The sequence below is a fragment of the Geotrypetes seraphini genome, chromosome 2 (assembly GCF_902459505.1).
Source record: "Geotrypetes seraphini chromosome 2, aGeoSer1.1, whole genome shotgun sequence".
NCBI lineage: Eukaryota > Metazoa > Chordata > Amphibia > Gymnophiona > Dermophiidae > Geotrypetes > Geotrypetes seraphini.
In genome coordinates this window covers 511,746,429-511,762,908 of record NC_047085.1, presented here as the reverse complement: position 1 = coordinate 511,762,908, position 16,480 = coordinate 511,746,429, and the positions used below count along the sequence as shown (strand labels likewise).

The 16,480-nt window shown below is 45.2% G+C and overlaps 1 protein-coding gene and 1 pseudogene across 13 annotated transcripts in view; both read right to left on the bottom strand.

Moving 5' to 3' along the window:
* Positions 1 to 16,480, bottom strand: part of LOC117355233 (zinc finger protein 271-like) — a 906,970-nt gene that overhangs the window by 159,053 nt on the left and 731,437 nt on the right. The window lies entirely within an intron of this gene.
* Positions 12,035 to 16,480, bottom strand: part of LOC117355859 — a 127,068-nt pseudogene continuing 122,622 nt past the window's right edge.

Sequence of the window (16,480 nt, the reverse complement as noted above, 5' to 3'; positions counted from 1 at the left end):
GACAGCTGTGTTAGACAATAGAGCAGCCATAGATTATCTCTTATTAATACATCATCATGGTTGAGAAACCATTAAAAATATGTGCTGTTTTAATCTGACAAATAATAGCAACCGAATAGAAGAACAAATTCAGCAACTGCATAATTTGGCCTCTAATATGCGTCAAGATATCTTACCAGAGTAGTGGAATGCTTTATGGTCCTGGCTACCATCTGGCCAATGGATCTGGGTCCTTTTGCAGTATCTACTCCTTGGGATCGGTCTCTTGACTACACTCTGTTGTTTTGTTCAATGCCTGCCTTCTATGTTTACCTTATGCATAAGTCCATGTCAAGGTCGATATCGCAAATTATCCCGATCAGATTTGCCTTACCTCTATAAAGCCCTTAAAAATAGTAAGGAAAGAGGAGATATAGAGACACCATTCTGAATCAGGGTGAGATCAGCACATTGACTTTTCTAAGCCCCTGTGACAGAATGCTGAATCATTCCCTCTCTCCCCCTTACTCGTCACATATTAACCCTTATCTTATTTAAGTAGTCCTTATTTGGAAAAGGACATCAGCTGACAGGCATTGACTACGTGCAGAAACACAGGCCTTGTCTACGTGCTGAATTAAGGGTGACACGATGGAAATGCATGTGACTTTGTATCCACCAATCAGTTCTGTAATCAAGGGAGGTACTTTGATGTAATTAGCCTAGAAGCTTAATAAAAGGGGTTCGGAGATTGCCACGGCAACGCCTCCTCCTGACTCGCATCCTGTGTGTGTGTTTCATCCCTACAATGCAGAATATAAGCGGGAGGGGGGTTCCATAACACTTGTAGCTGAATAATAGAAATCCTTCAGAAACTGCTAACAGAGCAAAGTATAAACAGCAGAGCATGCAGAGAAGGAAAAATTAGGTTTTTACCTGCTAATTTACTTTCTTTTAGCTTCTCCAGACCGGTACAGGAAATCTTACAAGCGGATATATATCTCATCATGACCAGCAGGTGGAGACTGAAACAAAACTGTGGTATAGTATATAAGAAGAGGTACCTTCCCCTATTCCTATCAGTCTGCCGAATAGCCAAGCAGAACTAAGAACTTGTAACAGAAATAAACAATACTCTAAACAGGAGTAACAACAAATATACCCAAATGCTGTTGGAAAATGCAGAGGAGAAATCCCAGAAAGAAAATGTCCCCATAGTTTTCCAGCTAAGCCAGCCGAGCCACTGTTCTTCAATTCTCCCTGGCCCTAGAAAAATACTAGAACCCGCAGAAAAACCAAAATCTGCCTGCACAACAGCCACAAGAACACGACAATAGACAGGGTGGAGTCCTATACCGGTCTGGAAAAGCTAAAAGAACGTAAATTAGCAGGTATAAACCTAATTTCTCCTTCTTTAGCACTCTGCAGACCGGTATAGGAAATCTTACAAGCAGTTCCCATCATGGGTGGGACCCCCGAAGGGCCAACACCAGAACACTCTCACCGAACACCGCGTCCTGATGCACCTGAACATCCACCCGGTAGTGTCTGACAAAAGAATGCAAGGAAGAACATAAGCAGTGCCTCTGCTGGGTCAGACCAGAGGTCCATCATGCCTAGCAGTCCGCTCACACGGCGGCCCATCAGGTCCTGGACCTGCATATTAATCCTCTATCCCCTTTTCCTTCAGGAAATTGTCCAATCCCTTCTTGAACCCCAACACCGTACTCTGTCCTACCACGCCCTCTGGAAACGCATTCCAGGTGTCCACCACCCTCTGGATGAAGAAGAACTTCCTAGCATTGGTTCTGAATCTGTCCCATAAGAACATAAGCATTGCCTCTGCCGAGTCAGATCATAGATCCATCATGCCCAGCAGTCCGTTCCTGCGGTGGCCCCCCAGGTCAATGACCTGTAAGCGATCTATTATTCTAAAACATTTTGCATTGTATAGTAACACTCTAATTGTACCCTTCAATCCCCTTTTCTTTCAGGAACTTTTCCAAGCCCAAAATTGTACTCTGCTCAACCACCTCCCTCTGAGTGAAGAACTTCCTAGCATTTGTTCTGAATCTGTCTCCCTTCAATTTTTCTGAGTATCCTCTAGTTTTTGTTGCCCCGCCAGTCTGAAGAATTTGTCTCTCTCTACCTTCTCTATACCCTTCATGATCTTGTAAGTTTCTATCATATCCCCTCTAAGTCTCCACTTTTCCAGGGAAAAGAGCCCCAGCTTCTCCAGTCTCTCAGCATATGAAAGGTCTTCCATGCCCTTTATCATTTTTGTTGCTCTTTTCTGGACCCTCTCGAGTGTCGCCATATCCTTCCTAAGGTACGGCGACCAGTATTGAACGCAGTACTCCAGATGCAGTCGCACCATCGCCCTATACAGCGGGAGGATAACTTCCTTGGTTCTGGTAGCGATACCATTTTTGATAATGCCCAACATTCTGTTCGCCTTTTTAGAGGCCGCTGCGCATTGTGTCGCCGGTTTCAGGGTTTTATCCACCATAACCCCCAAGTCCTTTTCTAGGTTGCCTTCTCCCAATATCATCCCCCCCATCATGTAATTGTACATCGGGTTTCCTTTCCCTATGTGCATGACTTTAGATTGAAGCTCATCTTCCCACTCATTCAGTTTGTTCAGGTCCCACTGAAGTTCTTTACATTCCTCAACTGTTCTAACCATACCGGAGAGTTTTGTGTCGTCCGCAAATTTTATAATTTCGCCCTTCATCCCTGCTTCCAGATCATTAATAAATATATTGAACAGCAGCGGCCCCAGCACTGACCCCTGCGGGATGCCACTCGTGACCCCTTTCCAGTCAGAATAATGACCTTTAACTCCTACCCTCTGTTTCCTGTTCGCCAGCCAGTTTCTGATCCATATGTGTATGTCCCCTTCCACTCCATGGTTCCACAGTTTCCTTAGTAGGCACTCTTAGTGAGGTACCTTGTCAAAGGCTTTCTGGAAGTCCAGGTATACTATGTCTATGGGGTCACCTTTGTCCAATTGTTTGCTTATCCCCTCAAAGAAGTGCAGTAGGTTCGTTTGGCATGATCTTCCATTACAGAAACCATGCTGGCTTGTTCTCATCAGCTTATTTTTTTCTATATGCCCATTGATTCTATCTTTGATAAATGATTCGGCCATCTTCCCCGGAACCGAGGTTAAGCTGACCGGTCTATATTTCCCTGGGTCGCCTCTGGATCCTTTCTTGAAGATGGGTGTTAAACGTTTGCTATCCTCCAGTCTTCCGGGATTACCCCTGTTTTCAAGGATGGGTTACAAATCTGCTGTAGTAACTCCGCTATTTCATCTAAGCTCTTTTAGTATTCTCGGGTGGATTCCGTCTGGGCCCAGAGATTTGTCAGTTTTTAGTCTATCTCTCTGTTTGAGTACGTCTTCAAGGCTTACCTCCATACATGATAATTTTTCCTCTTGATCCCCCTTGAAGATTTTTTCCGGTTCCGGCACGTTGGATGTGTCCTCTATTGTGAATACTGATGAGAAGAACGTGTTTAATCTGTCCGCCACCTCCTTTTCCTCCTTTACCACTCCCTTCCTGTCTCCCTCATCCAAGGGTCCTACCTCTTCCCTCACCGGTTGTTTCCCTTTCACATATCGAAAGAATGTTTTAAAATTCCGTGCCTCCTTGGCAAGTCTCTCTTCATACTCTTTTTTTGCTGCTCTGATCACGTGGTGACATTCTTTTTGATGCTTCCTGTGCTCTTTCCAATTTTCCTCGGTTTTATCCTTCTTCCACATCCTGAAAGATTTTTTTCTTGTCTCCTATCACCTTCTTAACTTCATTGGTTAACCACGCTGGGTCTTTTGCTTGATTCTTTCTGCACTCTTTTCTGAACCTGGGTATATACAGGTTTTGCGCTTCGTTTACCGTGTCTTTGAATAGGGTCCAGGCTTGATCCACTGTCTGTGCCTTTCTGGAGCTGTTCCTGAGTTTTCTTTTTACCATTTGTCTCATGGCTTCATAGTTCCCTTTCCTGAAGTTGAAAGCTGTTGCAATGGTTCTCCTCCCCTTTGGCCTACCAATTTCCACTTTGAATTGGATCATGTTGTGATCACTGTTTCCTAATGGTCCCACTACTTCCACATCTTGAGTAGGTCCTCTCAGCCCGTTGAGGATTAAATCCAGAGTAGCTGACCCTCTCGTTGGTTCCTTGACAAGCTGTTCCAAGTGGCAGTCCCGTACAGCCTCTAGGAACTCCAATTCCTTTGAGCATTTTGAAACTCCATGGCTCCAGTCTATCCTGGGATAGTTGAAATCTACCATAACTAATGTATTTGCGTTTTTACATTCTCGCCTCAACTCGGCTCTCAGTTCTTCATCCTTTGCTTCTGTTTGCCCAGGTGGGTGGTAGTACAGTCCCACCTTTATCTCAGTTCCCTTTCTTCCTGGTATTTTAATCCATATTGATTCCAGTTGGTCATTTGTCGTTGCTGCATCCACTCCGGTCGATTGAATGGTATCCCTTACGTAAAGTGCTATTCCTCCTCCTCTCTGATGTGTCCTGTCTCTCCGGTATAGCTTGTACCCTGGCAGTAGTGTGTCCCATTTGTTTTCCTCGTTCCACCATGTTTCCGTGATTGCTATGATGTCTAGGTTCTCATCTTTGGCCATGATTTCTAGTTCCCCCATTTTGTTCTTCAGGCTTCTTGCATTAGTGTACATACATTATAAGTCTCTATATTTTTGTTTTCTTGTTATTTTCCCATGTGTTTCATTATTCTTTCTGTCCCCTTCTGCAGACTCTTTTTTTTTGTCTCTCTTGTCTTCCCCTTGTGGTACGTGGTATGTTTCTGCTTTGTGTTTATTCCCTTCCTCTTGTTCCTTTTTGCCTTCCCTTTGTAGTAGACGCCTCCTATCCCCTTCTTGATTCGTCTGGCTCTGTTGGTTTTTCGTCGCCTGATTGGTGCTTTTTGTTGTTTTTTTGTTGTTTTTGGTGTCGTCCCAGTACTCTCTCCACTCTATATCCTTTCGGAATACTGTCTTCTGAATCATCAACACCTGGTCAACAGTTGGCTTTCCCCTTCCTCTTAGTTTAAAGCTTACTCTATTCTTCTCTTGACGTTGTTTGCTTTGCTCAGGTGTAGTCCATCTCTCCTGAAGAGCTTGTTCTTGCCCCAGAACGTTGTTAAGTTCCTCATGAAGTGAAATCCCTCTTCTTCACACCATCTCCTCATCCATGCATTAATTTTTCCGAATGCTCTCTCGTTCTTGTAGTTTCGAAAGTTTGAAGAATCTGTCCCTCTCCACTTTCTCTATGCCCTTCATGATCTTGTAAGTCTCTATCATGTCCCCTCTAAGCCTCCGCTTTTCCAGGGAAAAGAGCCCCAGTTTCTCCAATCTTTCAGCATATGAAAGGTTTTCCATACCTTTTATCAATCTCGTCGCTCTTTTCTGAACCCTCTCGAGTATCGCCATATCCTTTTTAAGGTACTGCGACCAATATTGGACGCAGTACTCCAGATGCGGGTGCACCATCGCCCGATACAACGGCAGGATAACTTATTTCGTTCTGGCTGTAATACCTTTCTTGATAATACCTAGCATTCTGTTCGCCTTCTTAGAGGCCGCTGCACACTGTGCCGACGGTTTCATTGTGTTGTCTACCCCAGGGCAGTATTTGCAGAACTCCCACAGATGACCACGGGCAGTGCCATCCAAAGATGCTGGGCAAGCATGGTCCTCAGGCAGGCGGGGCACCTTAGAGTCCATCTGAGTCTGAACCAACTTATCTAAATCCTCTCCAAATAAAAAAGACCTCCCAAAAGGGAAATTTAGTAAGCTTAGTTTTGGACACGGCATCTGCTGACCAAGTGCGAAGTAGAGAGTTGCGCAGGGACAGAAATCCCACCCATCCCCGCCAAAGTCCCACCCGTCCCCACCCGTCCCCGTGAGGAATCCCACCTATAAACTTCAGAAATAGTTATTTCATTTAATTATGCTACTGAATTAAAGGCTCTGGTAGAAACCCATTTAAAAATAAGCAAAAAGACTTTATTAATTTGGAAATATTAATTGGGAAGAATACATACTTTAATGTTTATAAATGTTTATAAATTTTTATTAACACAACTAATATACTACTTTATCCTGAAGCAAAAAAAATAAAAATAAAAAAAGAGAAATATAATTTTTTTCCTACCTTTGTTGCCTGGTTTCTGCTTTCTTCATGTTCTCATTCAATTCCTTCCATCCACTATCTCTCTTCTCTCTGCGTCTTCCATTTGCTCTGTTACTGTGCCTCTCCCTTTCTCCCCCCTTCCAAATTGGTCTGGCACCCATCTTCTTCCCTCCGCTCCCCCCATAGTCTTGCATCTCTGTCTTCTTCCCTGCCAGCGTCTTCTCCCCAGTCTCTCTTCCCCATTTCCTTTCAGTGTCCTTCTCCCCCCTCTGTCTTCCCCATGTCCTTTCAGCATCCTTCTCCCCCGTCTTCCCCATTTCCTTTCAGCGTCCTTCTCCCCCTCTGTCTTCCCCATGTGCTTTCAGCGTCCTTCTCCTCCCCCGTCTTCCCCATGTCCTTTCAGCATCCTTCTCCACCCCTTTGTCTTCCCCAGTGCTTTCAGCGTCCTCCCCCCTCAGTTTTACCCATTTCCCTTAAGCGTCTTTTCCTCTCCACTCCACCTTTCCTCCCTTTCTCTCTCCCTGCCCCTTACCTTAGTGGCACTTCCCCCCCGCCCGACAACAGAACAGGCCCAGTCCGACAAACCTCCCTGCCCTGTAGCCGCAAATCTAAATTACCTTCTTACAGCAGCTGGAGTATTGAAGCTGCTGTAAGAAGGCAATTTAAATTCGCGGCTACAGGGCAAGGAGGTTTGTCGGACCGAGCCTGTTGTCAGTCGGTCGGGGGAAGCGCCACAAAGGTAAGGGGACCTGGCCGGCTGTGCACCCCCCTAAGGCTGCACCCGGGGCGGACCGCCCTCCCCACCCCCCATTGGTACGCCACTGCCTTTCCCTACCTGCCCTACCGCAGCACTCAGCCGACCAGAAGTCTTCCCGATGTCAGCGCTGACGTCGGAGGAAGGGAGGGCTTTGCTTAAGCCCTCCCTACGACGTCAGCGCTGACATCGTGGAAGACTTCTGATCAGCTGTGTGCTGCGGCAGGGCAGGTAGGGAGAAGACGAGCCTCGCGAGTACATCCAACCCCGCAGGAACCCCGCAACCCTAGGGGGCGTCCCCACAGGATCCCCACGACCCTAGGGGCATCTCCACGGGATCCCCGTGACCCGAAGGGGGAACCCGCGGGATTTCCGTTGTCCCCGTTTCCGTGCAGCTCTCTAGTGCGAAGCCTGAAGGTACATCGCACGGCCACTCCAAAAGCCATAGACTTGGCAGATGTCCACACCAAGTCATAGAGAGCATCCAAGAGGAACAAGGCAGCCATCTCAATCTTTGCCACCCCCTGATCCACCGAGGTCTAGTCATCAGACTCACGATCCAGGACACGCTCGGCCCACCGAAACACGGCGGGGTACAAATAGCCACCTAGATCCCCAAGGCAGAGACATCAAAATTCTGCTTAAGAATGGTCTCCAACTTACGCTCCTCAGAATCCCGTAAGGCAGAACCGCCCTCAACAGGCACCGTATTCTTCTTGTTCCCTCCTGTGGGAATTCCAGACAGAGGCGCACAGGTTGCTGGGTCAGGCAGCTATAGAGCCTGTCCCAAAGGCAAACTGGAGTACCGGGAGATTCGCCATTTACTTCATCATGCCAATGAAAGAACTCTGAAGATTGCTGACCAATTATGGACCTGAAGGCAGCTGCTGGAACCGGTGCATTCTGTGGTGGCAGCTGTGGCACCCGGGGAGTTTTTGGCTTCCTTGAATTTCTCGAAAGTGTACCTCCACATCTCAATTTGTTTTGTTTTTTCTGGATCAACAGAGGTTCGGGAGGCACTTCCAGGTCACGGCGGCCAGATGGTGTCGGCGCCCAGATCATTCATCCCAGTCATGGTGGTGGCTGTCCATCTGTGCTCGCTGAGGGTGCAAGTCCATCAGTACCTCGACGGCTGGCTGATCAGAGCTCCCTCTTTTGTGGAAGGCCCTTGGCAGTTTGCCAAGTGGTGACTACTGGACATTCTTGGCTGGGTGATCCATCTCATGACATGTTGCTTTGAGCTGCCACAGGACTTGGAGTACATGGGAGTCTCGTACCATGTGGGCAGGAACTAAGTGTTTCTGACAGACTCCGGGACGATCAAGCTTCGGCAGTATCTGCAGGTATTGGGTCTCTTGGTGGCGACCATAGTTGTGATCCGTGGGCAAGAGCTCACATCCGTCCTCTTCAGTTGTCCTGGTGGAATCCTCAGTGGGATGTGCTGGGATGAGGTGCTGTGGTTGATCCTGGTTCCTCTGTACAGAGGGCTCCCTCTGCGCGTTTTGGACTGGGTGCCCCTGGCGAAGGACACGAGTCTCTCTGGTTGGGGAGCAGTTTGCCGGTCTGTGCCGGTCCACTGTTGGTGGACTGCATTGGAGAGCAGCTGGTTGTTCAATTGGCTGGAGTTGTGTATGGTCTGTCTGGCCTGCTGCAATTTTAAGGGATTCTCTGCGTTTTCTCAGACATTGCGCCGGTGGTTGCCTATGTCATCTTGTCAGAGGGGCATGAGGAGTCCCCTGCTGAGCCTAGAGGCTCGGATGCTCGTTGCCTAGGTGGAGAAGCATCTGATGGCCTTGTCCTCCACTGTTGTGGCAGGGGTGGACGATGTGCCGGTAGATTTCCTCAGTTGTCAGATTCTGGACCGGGGAGAATGGTCCCTGTCCAGGCTAGCGTTCGAAGCCATGTTTCTTCGAAGGGGTTACCGTGCCTTCGATCTCATAGCATCCTCAGGGAGGTCGGCAGAGAAGAGCTCAGTGCTCTGGTTCAACCATGGACTGATTGGGAACTTCTGTATGGCTTTTCCCTGTGGCCTGTGATAGGGTGTGTTCCAGGCCAGGTGACATCTCACGCAGGTCTGATGTTCCTAGTGGCCCCAAACTGGCCCGGCTGTCCTTGGTACGCAGACCTGGTGTGGTTGAGGGGTCTGTGTCTTCCTTGCCATCGAAGACTGCCCACACAGGGCCTGATAGTCCTTCCAGTTCCGGACGGCTTGGTCTTGCGACCTGGGGCTGTATCTGTGGCCTTGAGGGTTAGGGGCTTCTCTTCTGCTGTCATTGCCACGTTTTTTTATGGCAACAGGAATTCGATGGGGTCAGCCTCCGCGAAGGCCTAGAGGTGCTGTTCAGCCTGGTATGCAGCAGTTCACATGGATCCTTTGGCCCCATCGGTGGCACCTGTTCTGGCCTTCCTGTGGCTGGCCTCAGGAAGAGTCTGGCAGTTTCTTCTTCCAGGTCCCCATTGCGGTACTGTCGTGTTTGGGTCCCTCTTCTTTCAGGGGTTCTCTGGTGTCTCCCCAAGATGTTGTAGGCTTTTTATAGGGGGGGGGGAGGCTGCGGCCTCCCTTGTGACTGCCGGGTTCTCCAAGGAATCTGAGTCTGGTTCTCCACTCACTGGCTCGTCTGATCTAGCTGGGGTTTCTCTGAGAGATGTTGCTGTCAAGTCTGATTTCCTCGTTATGGTCGCTTCTGCTCAGGGTCTGTCGGAGTTTCAGGCTATGTCATGCAGGGATTCTTTTCTCTGCATTACGGAGTCTGTGGTTGTTTTGAGGACCGTGTCTTCTTTTCTTCTGCATGTGGGGTCAGCAGTCCACGTCACCCTGGTAGTTCGGCTCCCCACTTTTGTTTTTTCGGGTTCCAAGTTTAAGACCCGTGTTTTGCGGTCTCTGGAGGTGCGGCGTCTCCTTTTGAGATGCCTTGAGGCTACTAATGACTTCCGTCTGTCAGACCATCTGTTTGTCCTGGCAGGCCCCGCATGCCGGAGTCGGCCTGCTTCCGAGGCTATCTTCTCGCATTGGTTGCATGCAGGCATTTCCGCGGCCCATGTGGTGGCAGGGAAGCAGCTTCTCCTTGGCGTGTGGGCTCACTCTCACGGAGGAAGGGCTTCCTCGTGGGCTGACTTTCATGTGGTTTTGCCTGAGATTTGTCGGGCGGCCACGTGGGTTTCCCTTCATATTATTTTTCCAGGTTTTATTGGTTTGATGTGGCAGGGATGGGTGTTGCGGCCTTAGGCCCTTCTGTTCTGGCAGCAGGCTTATTGGGCCCTCCCTGAGATTTGGGACTGCTTTGATACATCCCGATAGTTCAGGCTCCAGAGGGATTGTACAAGAATGAAAGATTAGGTTTCTTACCTCTGCTAATCTTCCTTCTTGTAGATCTCCTTTGGAGCCTGAACTCCTGCCCTTCTGTTTTGTCCAATTCACAGGTTGCCTGGTAAGTTGGCTTTCTCTCTTTGACCAGCCTCGCTAACATTTCCCCGAGTGTCCTTTTATTTAAGCTTATGGGGTTTTAGGGGTCATGGCATGGTGTCCCTTCTGCTCTTTAGGCTGGGTTTTCTTTAGTGACCTGTTCCTTAATTTTGCAGGTGTGAAATGTTTCAATTTCTTATTATCCTAACTTAGTCTTTTATTGGTGGTTGTTGATTATGTATTTGGTTATCATGAACAGCATTGATTTGTATCGGAGAATCCCCGCACCCCCTCCCTCTCTTTTTCTTGTGTTTCCTGTTTGTATTAGATACTCCTGGCTTTGCTACCTACTGAACTTCAAGGGGAGTGGCTGCACAGGTGACATCGCAGAGGGGGTTGGTGTTATTGTTAAGTTCTGCAGCCAAGACTGGAATGGATGTATTACCCGATAGTTCAGGCTCCAGAGGATATCTACAAGAAGGAAGATTAGCAGAGGCAAGAAACCTAATCTTTCATTCATCGTTTAGTTGTTCTAGTCCAATATTCATCCAGGGACAGTGAGCATCATCTATAATCTATTTCTATGAGGCTCCTCCCTTCTTCAGGTCTAAAAATGTACAATCTACACTTAAAGTTATAGATGAGAGTCAAGAATACCAAAGCTATATAAGAGTACAGGAAATGCCAGTTAAAACCTGTAAACTTATACTGTAATGTTAATACACTCTTCAATATTAGTTTTAGCTTTGTACAATATTTTCTCCCAGGAATTTCTGCTTGACAGTTGTTCCTTCTGCCACTCTTAAACGTTCATATACACTTTCCTTCTGTATCTCCTGTATGACTCTTCTTGTATCTCTTTACATGTGATTCCCATTTAAGCTTTTACAACATTCTATACAGCATATGTTTTCACTCCAGTATGAATCCTCTCGTGCATGTTTAAATCTGATTGTTGACTAAACCTTTTCCCACATTCTGAACAGGTATATGGTTTCTCTCCAGTATGAATCCTCTCGTGTACTTTTATTTATTTATTTCTATGTCTATCCCATTCTCCCAGAAGCTCAGAACGGGTTACAAGTAGACATTCACAATCGTTAAGACAAATTAGTCATGGCAACAAATAGGTTACAGTAGACCAGCGGTCTCAAACTCAAACCCTTTGCAGGGCCACATTTTGGATTTGTAGGTACTTGGAGGGCCGCGGAAAAAAATTGTTAATGTCTTATTAAAGAAAAGACAACTTTGCATAATCCAAAATGTGGATTATCTGAAATTAGTTTATAGATCTTTCCTTAACTGCTTCTGATAATTTCAGCTATACACAGCAGAAAGCAGTGCAACATGCAGAAAGTGAAAAACTATCAAAGTATCAACTGCAAGAGACAAGATTTTGGACCAACTATTTTGAGGCCCTCGGTATTATAAAGGATGATTGATTCTTTATGGAAAACTTGTGCCTTAAGTGTCCTCCAGCACCGGACACACGCACAAGCTGTACTGCCTCACTGCTGTAACCTCATGCAAGCGCTTTCCTGCGTCTGCACCCGATTGTGAGGTGGAGTGGAGAGGACAATCGCGTACAGACGCAGGAAAGCGCTTGCGTGAGGTTACAGCAGCGAGGCGGGTAATGTTCCAGGATATGACCGCCGGACACTTGAGGCACAGGTTTTCCATAAAGAGTCATTCTTTATAATACCGAGGGCCTCAAAATAGTACCTGGCGGGCCGCATGTGGACCCCGGGCCGCGAGTTTGAGACCACTGCAGTAGACAATAACAGAGACAATACAGTAGATCATAACAGAGCTTATTCTAGAGACCAGATTGGTCATAGCGAAGAGTAGAAGTATATTGAAGGAGCAGATTTTAATGGCCCAATTGGTAGAAGAGAAAGTTATTTACTGCTCTGTGGAAGGTCATTAGTGAGTGTAGTGACCTGACCTGGGTGGGCAGTCGGTTCCATAGCTGAGGTAGGAAATGGCTATAGGATCATTTATACGTCGTACTCATTTGGAGGAATCTCCCTGCAGAAATGCTTTGTTCTGCTTGGAGCAGAGGGGGTGGTTAGGGGTGTATAGGCATAGCTAGGATGTTATGTAGGCTGGGGTTTTAAAAATCTGATTGCTGATTAAACCTTTTCCCACATTCTGAACAGGTGTATGGTTTCTCCACAGTATGATTCCTCTCATGTATTTTTTAAAGTTGATTGCTGACTAAAGCTTTTACCACATTCTGAACAGGTATATTGTTTTTCTCCATTATGCATCCTCTTGTGCCTTTTTAAAACTTGAGGGATCGCTATATCTTTTCCCACATTCTAGACATGAATATGGTTTCTCTCCAGTATGAATCCTCTTGTGCAGATTTAAATTTTATTGCAGATTAAAGCTTTTACCACATTCCGAAATGGTATATAGTTTCTCTCCAGTATGCATCCTCTTGTGATTTTTTAAATTTGACTGCTGACTAAAGCTTTTCCCACATTCTGAACAGGTATATGGTTTCTCCCCAGTATGAATCCTCTCATGTATTTTTAAAGTTGATTGCTGACTAAAGCTTTTCCCACATTCTGAACAGGTGTATGGTTTCTCTCCACTATGCATCATCTTGTGCCTTTTTAAAGCTGAGGGATCACTATATCTTTTCCCACATTCTGGACATGAATATGGTTTCTCTCCAGTATGAATCCTCTTGTGCAGGTTTAAATTTGATTGCAGGTTAAAGCTTTTACCACATTCTGAACAGGTATATTTTTTCTCTCCACTATGCATCATCTTGTGCCTTTTTAAAGCTGAGGAATTACTATATCTTTTCACACATTCTGAACAGGTATATGGTTTCTCTCCAGTATGCATTCTCTTGTGATTTTTAAAATGTGACTGCTGACTAAAGCTTTTACCACATTCTGAACAGATATATTGTTTCTCTCCACTATGCATCATCTTGTGCCTTTTTAAAGCTGAGGAATTACTATATCTTTTCCCACATTCTGAACAGGTATATGGTTTCTCCCCAGTATGAATCCTCTCATGTATTTTTAAAGTTGATTGCCGACTAAAGCTTTTACCACATTCTGAACAGATATATTGTTTCTCTCCAGTATGAATCCTCTTGTGAACATTTAAATGTGATTGCCGAGTAAAGTTTTTCCCACATTCTGGACATGAATATGGTTTCTCTTCAGTATGAATTTTTTTGTGACGATTTAAATTTGATTGCCGATTAAAGCTTTTCCCACATTCTGTACATGTATATGGTATTTTTCCAGTATGAATCCTCTCATGTATTTTTAAAGTTGATTGCTGACTAAAGCTTTTACCACATTTTGAACAGATATATTGTTTCTCTCCAGAATGAATCCTCTTGTGAAGATTTAAATGTGATTGCCGAGAAAAGTTTTTCCCACATTCTGGACATGAATATGGTTTCTCTCCAGTATGAATCCTCTTGTGCATTTTTAATGCTGAAGGATCACTATATCTTTGCCCACATTCTAGACATGAATATGGTTTTTCTCCAGTATGAATCCTCTTGTGCATTTTTAAAGCTGAGGGAACACTAAATCTTTTCCCACATTCTGAACAGGTATATGGTTTCTCCCCAGTATGAATCCTCTCATGTATTTTTAAAGTTGATTGCTGACTAAAGCTTTTACCACATTCTGTACATGTATATGGTTTCTCTCCAGTATGACTTCTTTTGTGAAGATTTAAATTTGATTGCTGACTAAAGCTTTTCCCACATTCTGAACATGTATATGGTTTTTCTCCAGTATGAATCCTCTCATGTATTTTTAAAGTTGATTGCTGACTAAACCTTTTACCACATTCTGAACAGGTATATTGTTTCACTCCAGTATGAATCCTCTTGTGCATTTTTAAAGCTGATGCATAACTATATTTTTTCCCACATTCTGGACATGAATATGGTTTCTCTCCAGTATGAATCCTCGTGTGCATGTTTAAAGCTGAGGGAGTACTATATCTTTTCCAACATTCTGAACAGGTATATCGTTTCTCTCCACTATGCATCATCTTGTGTCTTTTTAAAGTTGATTGCTGACTAAAGCTTTTCCCACATTCTGAACATGTAAATGGTTTCTCCTTAGTATGAATCCTCCTGTGCATTTTTAAAGCTGAGGGATCACCATATCTTTTTCCACATTCTGAACAGGTATATGGTTTCTCTCCAGTATGAATCCTCTCATGTATTTTTAAAGATAATTGCCAACTAAAGCTTTTCCCACATTCTGAACAGGTGTACGGTTTCTCTCCAGTATGAATCCTCTTGTGTGTTTTTAAAGCTAAGGGATCAGTATATCTTTTGCCACATTCTGAACATGTAAATGGCCTCTCACTCTGATGGATCCTCTGAAGACATTTTAAACCTGTTTGATGATAAAAATTGTTATCACAATATACAGATGTAGAATGTTTCTCATTTAGATTATTTTGTGCTTTCTTAGATATGATCTAAAATCATTTTTAAGTAATTAGTTTTATTTGTTTGTATTAATTTGTTATAGGTGAATATTCAGCCAGGGGCACTAAGCATAAGCTGATAACTAGAATAGTCCCAGATAGTCAAATACTGGGCCATATCTGGGCACCGGCATTAAAAATCTGGTTAATCGGTGATGGCTGGAAGCTATGTGGATACTGCCGGTATATACAGTGTAGTTCCCAAATAACTAAGTGGACACAGGACTGGTCTTACTTGCCCAGTTAGCTATGAGGTTAACAGCATTGAATTTCGCTACTGTACATCCACATAATTTCAGGGTCTGACCTGACTCCACCACTGCCTGGATCGTGCTGGGATGGTCAGCGCTGCTACTGCTGCTTGTATGAAGGACCCTTTACTAGTGATTGCTGCTCTGCTCCTCTTTTTCAGTCTTGAATTCTGCTTAATGGCCTTTCCCGAGTGAGGGACACATGACCCAAGCATGTCATCTCTACTCACCAAAGTGTGATTATAAACCTGAGTTGGGTTTTGCTCCCTGGGGTGAACTCTCGGAGGGATTGGGACTTTGCCTTTGCTTTCTTTGAATTCCCTGTGTTGCTGGCTGTTGTTTTCCTTATACTCCTCTTCAACACACAATCTCAGGCCGTGACTTCTAAAGATCTAATAAGAGCTCCAACATTTAGATTGTCTTATGCCTCATGGAGACGTGGCTGCGTCTGGGAGAGGAGGTGCTGTTACTACAATGCTGCAAATCAGGGTTTAGGGTCTTTGATCGAAATCGCCAGTCTAGAAGAGGATGGGGACTGGCAAGACTCAGGCAAAGGAGCTACAGTATTTGTTGACTCTCTTCCTCATTGGGAAGCTTTACTACTGGAATTTTCTTCTCCCTCAGCCAACTATTATTAGTTTATTGCCCCCCCCCCCCATGATCATCTGAATGGCATAAGGTCTCCCAAACCATTGCAGATACGATCACTAGATTCCCGTCTCTTATTATTCTAGGTGACTTTAATGTTCATGTGGACAAAGAATCACATCCGAAGACCTCCAACTTCCTCACATTCTTGTCTGACTTAAGTTTACCCCAAAATTTACGCCTTTTTCAACACATGACCCACCTGATATTTCGTGATCTCCCATAGATTATCCAATTTTCACTTATTCTTAAAAAAGCTGATCTGGGGAAATCTACTAGTAACTAGCTCCCAGTTTCCATTATCCCATTCCTAGCTAAAATAACAGAAAAGCTGGTTTTATTAACAACTCCTTGATCAAGCAGAGGCCATCCACACCCTTTATCCTAGACAATCAGGTTTCCGTATGGGGCCACAGTAGAGACCATTCTAACATCCTTGCTAAGAGACATACACGGTAATTTGGATTATCCCAGGACAAGCAGGCAAATATTCTCAACATGTGGGTGACATTACCAACGGAGCCCCGCAGCGGACAGCCTCGCAAGCAGACTTGCTTGAAGATCTTTAAGAGCTTACGAGTGCTGCACCACACATGCGCGAGTGCCTTCCCGCCCTAGTTAGGGTACGGGTCCTCAGTTCAGTGTTTTCCCCAGGGCCAAGAAGTCCCATTTTCTTCAGCTCTGCAGTTCTTAGTTGCCTTCTTGCACCGCAGCTTTGTTATTTTCTACATGAAGTTGGTGTGCGGGCGCATCTTGTGAGTTAAAAAAAAAAAAAAAATAATAATAAAAAACTTCTTTTTCCTCGCTGATTTT